Below are 9,728 nucleotides of genomic sequence, written 5' to 3' on the forward strand. Positions count from 1 at the left end.
CTGCGTGGTGGAGCAGTGTGGGGCACCAACAGAGTGGTGGCAACACCAGCGTGGGCTTCCCTACCGGCACCTGCTGCCTGTGCCCGAGGTAGGTGCTACAGCCCCCGGACAGCAGCTCTGCGCGAGTCTCTGTTCCCAATGAACTGGGCTAGGTGGTAGCTCCCCTGGGTTGGTTTTCCAGTTATTTCAGAGACTGTAACTAGCCTTTTTCCTTTAATAGGTAAAGTTATGTTTCCTCCCATTACCCTAAAATGACTCCTATTACATTTGAATATTGCTGGTCAGTGAAGAAGTGCTCCTTTTTTTATTTTAACGCTTTGTTAACATGTATTTTCCCAGGCTTCTGGTTGGGGGCTTGAGTCAGAATGGAAAGAATGTGGGACCTCTTAAATTTGAACCTTCCCTTTGTTACTGCCGTCCAGTGCCTGGAAAAAGGATTGAACCTGCCCCTTGTTACTACCGTCTAGTGCCTACCAGAAGTGTTACACACAGTCTGGTCACAGTTTTCAGTTAAGGGCATGATGGTATGCTACCTGTGGTCCTGACAATCCTGCCTCCTACTATGCTACATGGTCATGGCAGAACTTCTTATATTTGGGACTGGGGATCAGACCGCAAGCTCATCCTACTTGCCAGTATGGGGGGAGTCTGGAATCACAATCCCAGATTTTTTCTGCACTGGCAAATGTGCCTGACAATCAGCTGCTCGTTGGCTGGCTCCAGAGACCAGGGGGCCAGTTTGAGTCCCCAGAGCTGGCTGCCGATTAGCTAATTGTGGACAGCAAGGGGACCACACTGGGGCTCCAATAGGCCGTAGTGCAGCCCCTGCCAGCAGCCAGTCAGCGCAGCATGGGGACCATGCCAGGGCTCAGATGGACCCCAGGGCTGAGCATGCTAGCCCCCAATCAGTTGACTGGCAGAGGACAGGGACCGCACTGGGGCCCTTTTGAATCTTGCAATGGTCTATTTGGTCCCAGGTCCATTTTAAGGCACAATTGAAACAAGCCATAAAATTATTACTTGTGTATTATTATTATTATTATTATTATTATTTTGTGGCTGATTTTGCAATTTGTCATGCCATTCCCTGCTTGAACATGTGGCCAGGTTTCACTTTAAGACACAATTAACTGGATCATGTCTACCAGGGCTGTTAATATAAGCGAAAGTAGTCCAGAAGACAATCTCGAATCACAGACCAAAAAGTGCTTGCTGAAGCATTTTCCAACAGAACAATATTTTGTCTCTGTCTCAAAACCAGCCCGGCTTCCTGCTTTTCTGCTGCAGTTAGGCTTACCCTACAGGGCTCGTATGCATGTTCCATGAGCTTTTTCATCTTGTCTCCCTTTATTTTCACCAGGCTCAACCAACTGAATGGAAGTGGAGCGGTGCAATGCAACTTCACCAACAGAATTTGTCCTGCTGGGACTCCTGAACCACACCAAAGTCCACACCTTCCTCATGGCCATGATTTTACTAGCCTTCATTACTGCTGTGCTTGGGAATGCTCTCCTCATGTTTCTAATCCAGGTGGATTCCTCCCTTCACACCCCCATGTACTTTTTCCTCAGCCACCTGGCCTTCATGGACATCTGTGAGACTCTCACCATTGTCCCCAAAATGTCAGCAGACTTTGTAACCCCAGGCAACACAATTTCCTGGGCTGGCTGTGGGGCTCAGAATTTCTTCACGCTGGCAACAGGTGGAGCAGAGTGCCTCCTTCTGGTCGTCATGTCTTATGACAGGTACGTAGCAATCTGCAACCCCTTGCAATACCCCGTCCTCCTGAGCAGGAGAGTCTGCCTGGGCTTGGCCGCTGCGGTCTGGATTGGGGCATCTGTAGATGCCTTGATGCATACAGTTTATATAATGCATCTGCCCTTCTGTGGCTCAAAAAACATTAACCATTTCTTATGTGAGCACCCAGCCCTGATGAAACTGGCCTGCTCTGACACGTCCACCTATGAGACTCTGGTATTTGTGACTGGCATTGTCCTGCTCCTCATCCCTTGTTCCATCGTATTAGCCTCCTACACTCGCATCCTCTCTACAGTGCTGAGGATTAAGTCAAACAAAGGACAGCAGAAAGCTCTGGCCACCTGCTCCTCACACCTGACTGTTGTGGGCATATTTTTTGGGGGCAGGCATCTTCATGCACATGAGACCCAGTGCCTACCACACACCAGAGCAAGACAAAATTGTGTCTCTGTTTTACACCATTGTCACCCCAATACTGAATCCTCTCAACTATAGCTTAAGAAACAGGGATGTCTTAGTATCCCCAAAAAAGCTGTTTGGAAAATGCAGAATCCTCCATGAAAACTGACAGAAGCTGTAGTTTTCTGCTAGGTGCTAGGACCAATAAAAAGGTTCAGGTCTGCTGAAATGGTTTTCTGGAATATTGTGAAGGAGGCTTTATTTTCTAAAGTGCTGCCTTAGCAATTTATACCCCACATAAAACCAAGTGTAGATATCCTCTTTGAGTGTTTCATCACTTTGGAAAAGGTGTCAGGATGTCACTACTGCCCTTATATTGCAAGCCTTTTGCATGCACCAAAGACCTTAGGAAGGACTAAAAATCCATATAGCTGTCACCGTGGTCCTCTGCAGAAAACTCACTTAAAACTCACAAGCAGCGGTTGATTAAGTTTTTAGCTAGGGGCATTTCCAACAGCCACTTTGTGAAGTAGGGTCTTATTATTCCCCAAGTGTAGTGGTTTTAAAGCAATTTAACTCAACTGAATTCATTGGTTAACATCTCGGTTTTTATGAGACAAACATAAGGATCATACCTAAGCTTTATCTTCTCTCTTCAGCAACCTTCATCATGGGAAATGGGACGTGGCCATTAACAAAGTAGGTATCCAAATCTTCTATAAAATAAATTAATTAGTCTTTACTCATGGCCTCCTTGAAAAGGGCCACTGGGAGAAATGGGAACATTCCTTGTTTTCTCTCCATGGTGAGACTTCGTACAGGAGAAAGTAGGAAAGGCATGGTGATCACTGGGCATATCTACACAAGATGCTGACACTGCAGTAGCCTAATAACACAGAGCAGTAGCGCATCACAACATGAACAGTGCTAATATGCTGCTATGAAGTATTATTAGGCTACTGCACTATAGCATCACTTAAAAGACCTTTGCCAATGCTACTGCACAGTAACTTCAGTTATTGAGCATTTATTTAGTACCTGCTTATATGACTAATAAATTTATGTGCAGTAACCACTGTGCAGTAGTGTCTCATGTAGATGTGCTCACTGTTGCCTCTCTTTGAACCTGAATATGGATATGACTGGTAGACAGGATTTACTGAACACAGGTTTCAACTCAAATAAAAGACAATGAAATGTAAGGAAAGGAACTGGTAAATTGATGTTATTCTTGCATTTACCTAACAGTCAGAATTTGCCAGTCACTCTGCTATATTGCCCCTGATGCCCAGTGAAACAATATAACAATGAAGCCTTGGCTATATCTGTATCTACCCAATAGACCCTCAATAAAATGCAGAAGCCAGTGTGGTGGGATTGCCCCCCAACAGACATGGCATGTCTCTTGAGGCCATCGTGGCTGAGAGTTTTGCAGGAATGATCCTAGTTGCAGGAATGACCCTCCCTACTATGGTGGGAGTCTACTACAGACCCCCTACCCAGGGTCAAGAACTTGACCAGGAGTTTCACAGGGAATTCACTGAGGCCGCAGGCTCCCAGTGTATGGTTGTCAAGGGAGACTTTAACTACCTAGACATCTTGTGGGAAGAGCGCTCAGCCAAATCCGAGCGGTCACAAAGCTTACTCTCATGCGTGGATGACTTTTACCTGACGCAGGAAATCTATGGGCCAATGAGAGGTAAAGTGCTTCTTGACCTGGTACTGGCAGCTGGGGGCGACCTAACCAGTGACCTAATGATCGAAGAGAAGCTGGGTGACAGTGACCATGAGCTGATCACCTTCACCACTGTAAACCTGGCAAGTCAGTCAGTAATACAGAAGTCCTTGACTTTAGGAAAGCTGACTTTGACAAGCTAAGGAGGCTTATCAGTGAGGACCTAAAGGGCAAAAACCCAAAGGGGAGGAGAGTTCAGGATGAGTGGTTGCTCCTCAAAGGAGCAATCCTGGATGCACAAGCAAAAAACTATTCCATCTTGGAGGAAAGGCAGCAAGAGGGCACAGCAGCCCCCTTGGCTCTCCAGGGACCTAGCAGACCTCCTGCATCTTAAAAGGAAAACCTACAAAGGATGGAGGACAGGAACCACCATCAAGGAGGAAGTCTGTGCTCTGGTCCGGACCTGCAGAGAGTGAACCAGGAAAGCCAAGGCTGCGATGGAACTCCAGCTAGCTGCAAATATTAAGGACAATAAGAAGTCCTTTTTTAGATATGTGGGGAGCCGGAGGAAAAGCAAGGGGAATGTTAGACCCCTGCTAAACCAGACGGGACAAGTTACAGCCAATGCCCATGGAAAAGCAAACTTGCTAAATGGGTACTTTGCTTCGGTTTTTCACCAGTCCCATGGGATGCTTCTGCCCACTACGGGAGAGGGAGGCCCGGGTGAGGGAGATTCCTTACCCTCCATCAAAGGTGACCTCATGAAGGAACACCTTGACAGGCTGGATACCTTAAAGTCAGCCAGCCCTGATGGTTTACACCCCAGGGTACTCAAGGAGCTGGTGAGCATCATAGCTCAGCCCCTGGCACGGATCTTTGAGAACTCCTGGTGCTCTGGTGCAGTGCCCGAAGACTGGAAGAAGGCCAATGTGGTGCCTATCTTCAAGAAAGGGAGGAAAGTAGATACAACAAACTACAGGCCCATCAGCCTGACCTCTATCTTGGGGAAGGTCTTGGAAAAGATTATTAAAGAGGCCATCCTATACAGGCTAGCTGACGGCAATATCCTAAAGGATACCCAGCATGTGTTTGTTGTGGGTAGGTCTTGTTTGACTAATCTTATTTCCTTTTATGAGCAGGTGACCTATCACCTGGACAAGGGGGAAGAGATTGATGTCATATATCTTGACTTTAAAAAAGTCTTACATCTGGTATCCCATGATCACCTCTTGGCAACACTGGCTAACTGTGGCCTTGGCCTCACCATGATCCACTGGCTGGGGAACTGGCTCTGTGGTCAGACCCAGAGGGTGGTAGCTGATGGAAGTCAATTGTCATGGTGCACTCTGACCAGTGGGGTCCCTCAATGCTCTGACATGGGACCTATACTATTCAACATTTTCATTAATGATGTGGACATTGGTATCAGAAGCGAACTGGCCAAGTTCACCAACAACACCAAACTTGGGAGTAAAGTGTCCACACCTGAGGACAGGAGGATGATCCAAGCAGATCTTGACAGGCTCATGAAATGGGTGGATGAGAACCTGATGGTGTTTAACACCAAAAAATGCAAGGTTCTCCACCTTGGGAGGAAAAACCTGCAGCATGCTTATAGGCTCGGCAGTGCAACGGTGGTTAGCACTACAGATGAAAAGGACTTGGGGGTTATGATTGACAACAAGATGAACATAAGCCTTCAATGTGATGCTGCAGCTAGTAAAGCAAGCAAAATGCTGGCTTGCTTCTCATGCAAATCCCAGGATGTCATTCTCCTGTTGTACTCGGTCTTAGTGAGACCGCAGCTGGAGTACTGCATCCAGTTTTGGGCTTCACAATTCCAAAAGGATGTGAAGAAGTTTGAGAGAGTGCAGAGGAGATCCACGCACATGATCAGAGGTCAGGTCTCACCTTATGATGAGAGGCTGAGAGCCATGGGACTCTTCAGCCTGGAAAAGTGCAGGCTCAGGTGTGATCTGGTGGCCACCTATAAGTTTATCAGGGGTGTTCACCAGGATCTGGGGGAACATCTGTTCACCAGAGTGCCCCAAGGGATGACAAGATTGAATGGTCACAAACTCTGCAGCGACCAATTAAGGCTGGACATAAGGAAGAACTTCTTTACTGTCCGAGCCCCCAAGGTTTGGAATAGACTGCCGCCAGAAGTGGTACAAGCACCCACTTTGATTGCCTTCAAGACACATTTAGATGTTTATCTTGCTGGGATCCTATGATCCCAGCTGACTTCCTGCCCCTGGGGCAGGGGGCTGGACTCAATGATCCTCTGGGGTCCCTTCCAGACCAAATGTCTATGATATCTATGAAATATGAAATCTAGTTCTGTCCCTTTCTTGATGTTCACTTTGGGGCTATTGTTTACCCAACCTCTTCTTGGATTTACCTGTTTCCTATTATGGGAACACTATTCTTGCCCTCAGACTCAGCTGCCAGAATGTCCAAGGACAATAAAACTTGTGGTCTCTCATTTCTGACCCACAGTTTCATCTCAAGAGGCTGCACATAGCCTATAGCAACATCACTATTTAGAAATTAAATTTGAGGAAGGACCTCCCAAACATGTATGGAGAAATGCCACATAGAAATGCATCACACAAGCTTCTGCATTTTACTGAGATGATGTTGGGAAAATGAAGGGATATTCAAGGCTTTACAAAACCCTGCTTTGATTCACTGAGAATTGAGATCTTTAGCAGGTTCAGGGGTTTGCTTAGCTCAAAAACCTTTAAACTTCACACAGTCTTTATTTTATGGGCACACCTGCCTCATAAATCAGAACTCAATAGCATAATTTAATATAGTCCATAGTCCTGAGTTTCCTTTAGCCCCAAGAAGATGTCTATAACTCACTGCTGCTTCCTCTGCACTAAAACCTTCCCTCTCTACGGTACTCTGACTCTAGCTCTGGGGTAGCACAACCGTTTCCAAACTCACAGGCCTAAATCTCTTCCCAGAACCTTAGAAGTAGCCTAACTTCTTTATCTAGGAGCTTTTAACTTCCAGTGGCCAGCTAATTAGCTGTCTCAGCTAGAACAGCCTGTAATCACTCCCAACTGCTTGCAGCTGGGCTGTAGCCCTTGCAAGCCTGCTGAGTGCGACAGCTGAATTTGTGCAGTCTGCTGTAAGCCTCAGCCAGCCAGCCTGCTACACATCCTCCCCCCTGAAAAGGGGAACCCACTTAAATTCTCTCTCCCCACCTCAGGCATTAGGTAGGGCACTCCTGTCTCATTCATGCCCTAGTTACCTTAAGGGCTTACTGCACAGGTGGGGAACAGGGGAGGACAGAGCCCATGAAAGAACTCCCACCAGGCTTGCAAGGGCTACAGCCCAGGCACAGGCAGCTGGGAGTGATAATAAGATGAGCCAGCTGAGAAAGATAATTAGCTGGCCACGGGAAGTAAAAAATTCTCTGAGGGAAAGGTACCAGGAGAAAGAGAGGGAGATTTTGATAAGAGTCAGAGACATTGTCTCAGGGTTAGAGGAGACAGCCTTATAAGTGCACTCTGTATAGGTTATGTTACATTATAATATTGAGTGCTTTTTTTTGGCACTGGCTATTGAGAGGCAAGTGTGTCCAGAAAATAAAATGCTGTGTGAAGCTTAAAGGTATTTGAGCTAAGAAAACCCCCAAAACTGCTACAGGGTCTAGGTACCAAACTCTCTGGCAAATTCTAAATGTGAGAGGGGAATAGAAGGATTGTATCCATTTATGAATCATTTTATTTGAGTCAGTGCTTGCATTCAGTAAATTTTGTAGCCCAGTTTCCTCCAGCCCTTCCAGGTACAGAGAAAGAAGCCCTTTCCTTTTCACTTTCTCCACGTACAAAGTCTCCTTATGGATGTCAAGTTAGGAAGCTTCCTCTTCTTCTCTCTTTCCTTTTTAGTCATGCAGTGCATTAAGCAAATTCATTTATTTCAAACAAAATGTATAAACCTATGTGTCAATAGCGAGTCCCCATTTCTCATGATTAAAGCTACCGAAAAGATGAAAATTCAAATGGAGCTCTCTCTCTCTTTTTCCCCTCTGGTCTCTGGTAAAACCCAAGAATTTGACGGTTGAGCTCTGTGGAGATTAATTGCTTTAAAACAGATGTGGGTTGGAGAAGATTCAGGCCCAGTTCCACCTGGAAAAGTGGCTGCTGGGCATGTGTCCACTTGAACACTTGACCTATGTCCTGCACGAGAATTTCAGCTTTTTGTAGGACATGGGCTACACAGGCTTTCAATCCCACATAGTCTTGCAATAATCTGGTTAAATGTCTCGCAACAGGGGCTGGAAGGCTTTTCCAGAAGGATCAAGTGACAGAGGAGTCTGAAAGCCCTTGTTTTGCAGAAGGACACAGACAGTTAAGGCAGGGGGTCTCAGAAGTTTAAGGTTTCTTTGTTCTGAATTTTCCAAAATATTATCTTGGCTTTGAACAGACTGTAACAGGAAGCTATGGTTATCAAATTTACAAGAGGACTCAGTATTTTCCAAACAGCCTCCTAAGGGCTCCTAAAATAGCTCTGTTTCTCAGGCTGTATATAGCAGGATTCAGAACGGGGGTGACTAATGGAGTAAAACACAGCCACAATCTTGTCTTGCTGTGTTGAGTGGTAAGAATTGGGTCTCATGTACATGAAGATGGCTGCCCCGTAGAACATGCCCACCACTGTCAGGTGTGAGGAGCAAGTGGCCAGAGCCTTCTGCTGTCCTGTGGTTGACTTCATCCTCAGGACCGTAGAGAGGATGTATGTGTAAGAGGCTACTATGATGGAAAAAGGGATGAAGAAGAAAATACTGTTATTCATAAATATCAGAGTCTCATAGGTGGAGGTGTCAGAGCATGACAATTTGAGAAGGGCTTTAACCTCACAGAAGAAGTGGTCGATGTATTTTGAGCCACAGTAGGGCAGATGCATGGCATAAACAGTATGAATCAAGGCATTTATGGGTGCACAAATCAATACTGCTGCTGCCAGGTGCAGGCAGACTCGTCTGCTCATGAGGATGGGGTATTGTAATGGCTACACACCTGTCATAAGACATGACTGCCAGAAGGAGATATTTTCCTCCTTCAGTGGTCAACACGAGGAAAATCTGAGTCCCACAGCCAGTCAGAGAAATGGTGTTGCCTGGGGTCAGAAAATCCACAGACATTTTATGGAAAAGAATCAATCTGGGGCAGATGTCCATGAAGGCCAATTGACTGAAGAAAAAGTACATCAGGGTGTGAAGGGAGGGATTCACTTGGATTAGACATATAAGGAGAGCATTCCCAGAGACAGCGGTAACAAAGGCAAGTAAAATCATAGCGAGGAAGAACATGTGGACTTTGCTGTGATTCAGCAGTCCCAGCAGAATAAATTCTGTTGAATTTTGCTTCTACGCTTGCACTTCCCTTGGTTGTTCCTGAAGGAAATAAAGAGAGCAAGCTGAGAGGATGTGCATGTTTTGTACTGGACAAACCTAGAGATGCCCTAGTTGTGTCCCATTTACAAAAGGCCTTTCTTCTCCAAACAGGAGAAGGAGCTGTGGGAGCAGAAATTAAACTAGCTTCCCTTCAGCACTTCGCTGCCCATGATGTCCATATATCCAGGATTTCACATTTTATGTCATTCTGTATACTGCTGCTTCTACTACCATTATTAAAGGCCTGGTTTATGAAGCTTTCCTAACAGGAACATTCTTCTTTAATTAAAAGAGAATCTCCAACTAATTCATGAAATTATCTGCATCTTTTACATATTATGCTCATCACATTTTAATATTTTCTGCTAAAATTAATACATTATTATTGATGCTACAAATTAAAATAATACATGAAGAAGCATTTACTCTGACCTTTATTTAAAAATCATAACTGAAATTAGGTAAAGAAGAGTAAATAGAAGAGCG

At 45.5% G+C, this 9,728-nt stretch overlaps 2 pseudogenes; one reads left to right on the forward strand and one right to left on the reverse strand.

The window, feature by feature from the left end:
- The first annotated feature begins 1,368 nt into the window (after nt 1–1,368).
- On the forward strand, nt 1,369–2,326 carry LOC102373961 (annotated as a pseudogene).
- A 5,987-nt stretch (nt 2,327–8,313) lies between these two features.
- On the reverse strand, nt 8,314–9,158 carry LOC102374209 (annotated as a pseudogene).
- Between the last annotated feature and the right edge of the window lie 570 nt (nt 9,159–9,728).

The sequence above is a fragment of the Alligator sinensis genome, unplaced genomic scaffold (assembly GCF_000455745.1).
Source record: "Alligator sinensis unplaced genomic scaffold, ASM45574v1 scaffold1703_1, whole genome shotgun sequence".
NCBI classification, from domain to species: Eukaryota; Metazoa; Chordata; order Crocodylia; family Alligatoridae; genus Alligator; species Alligator sinensis.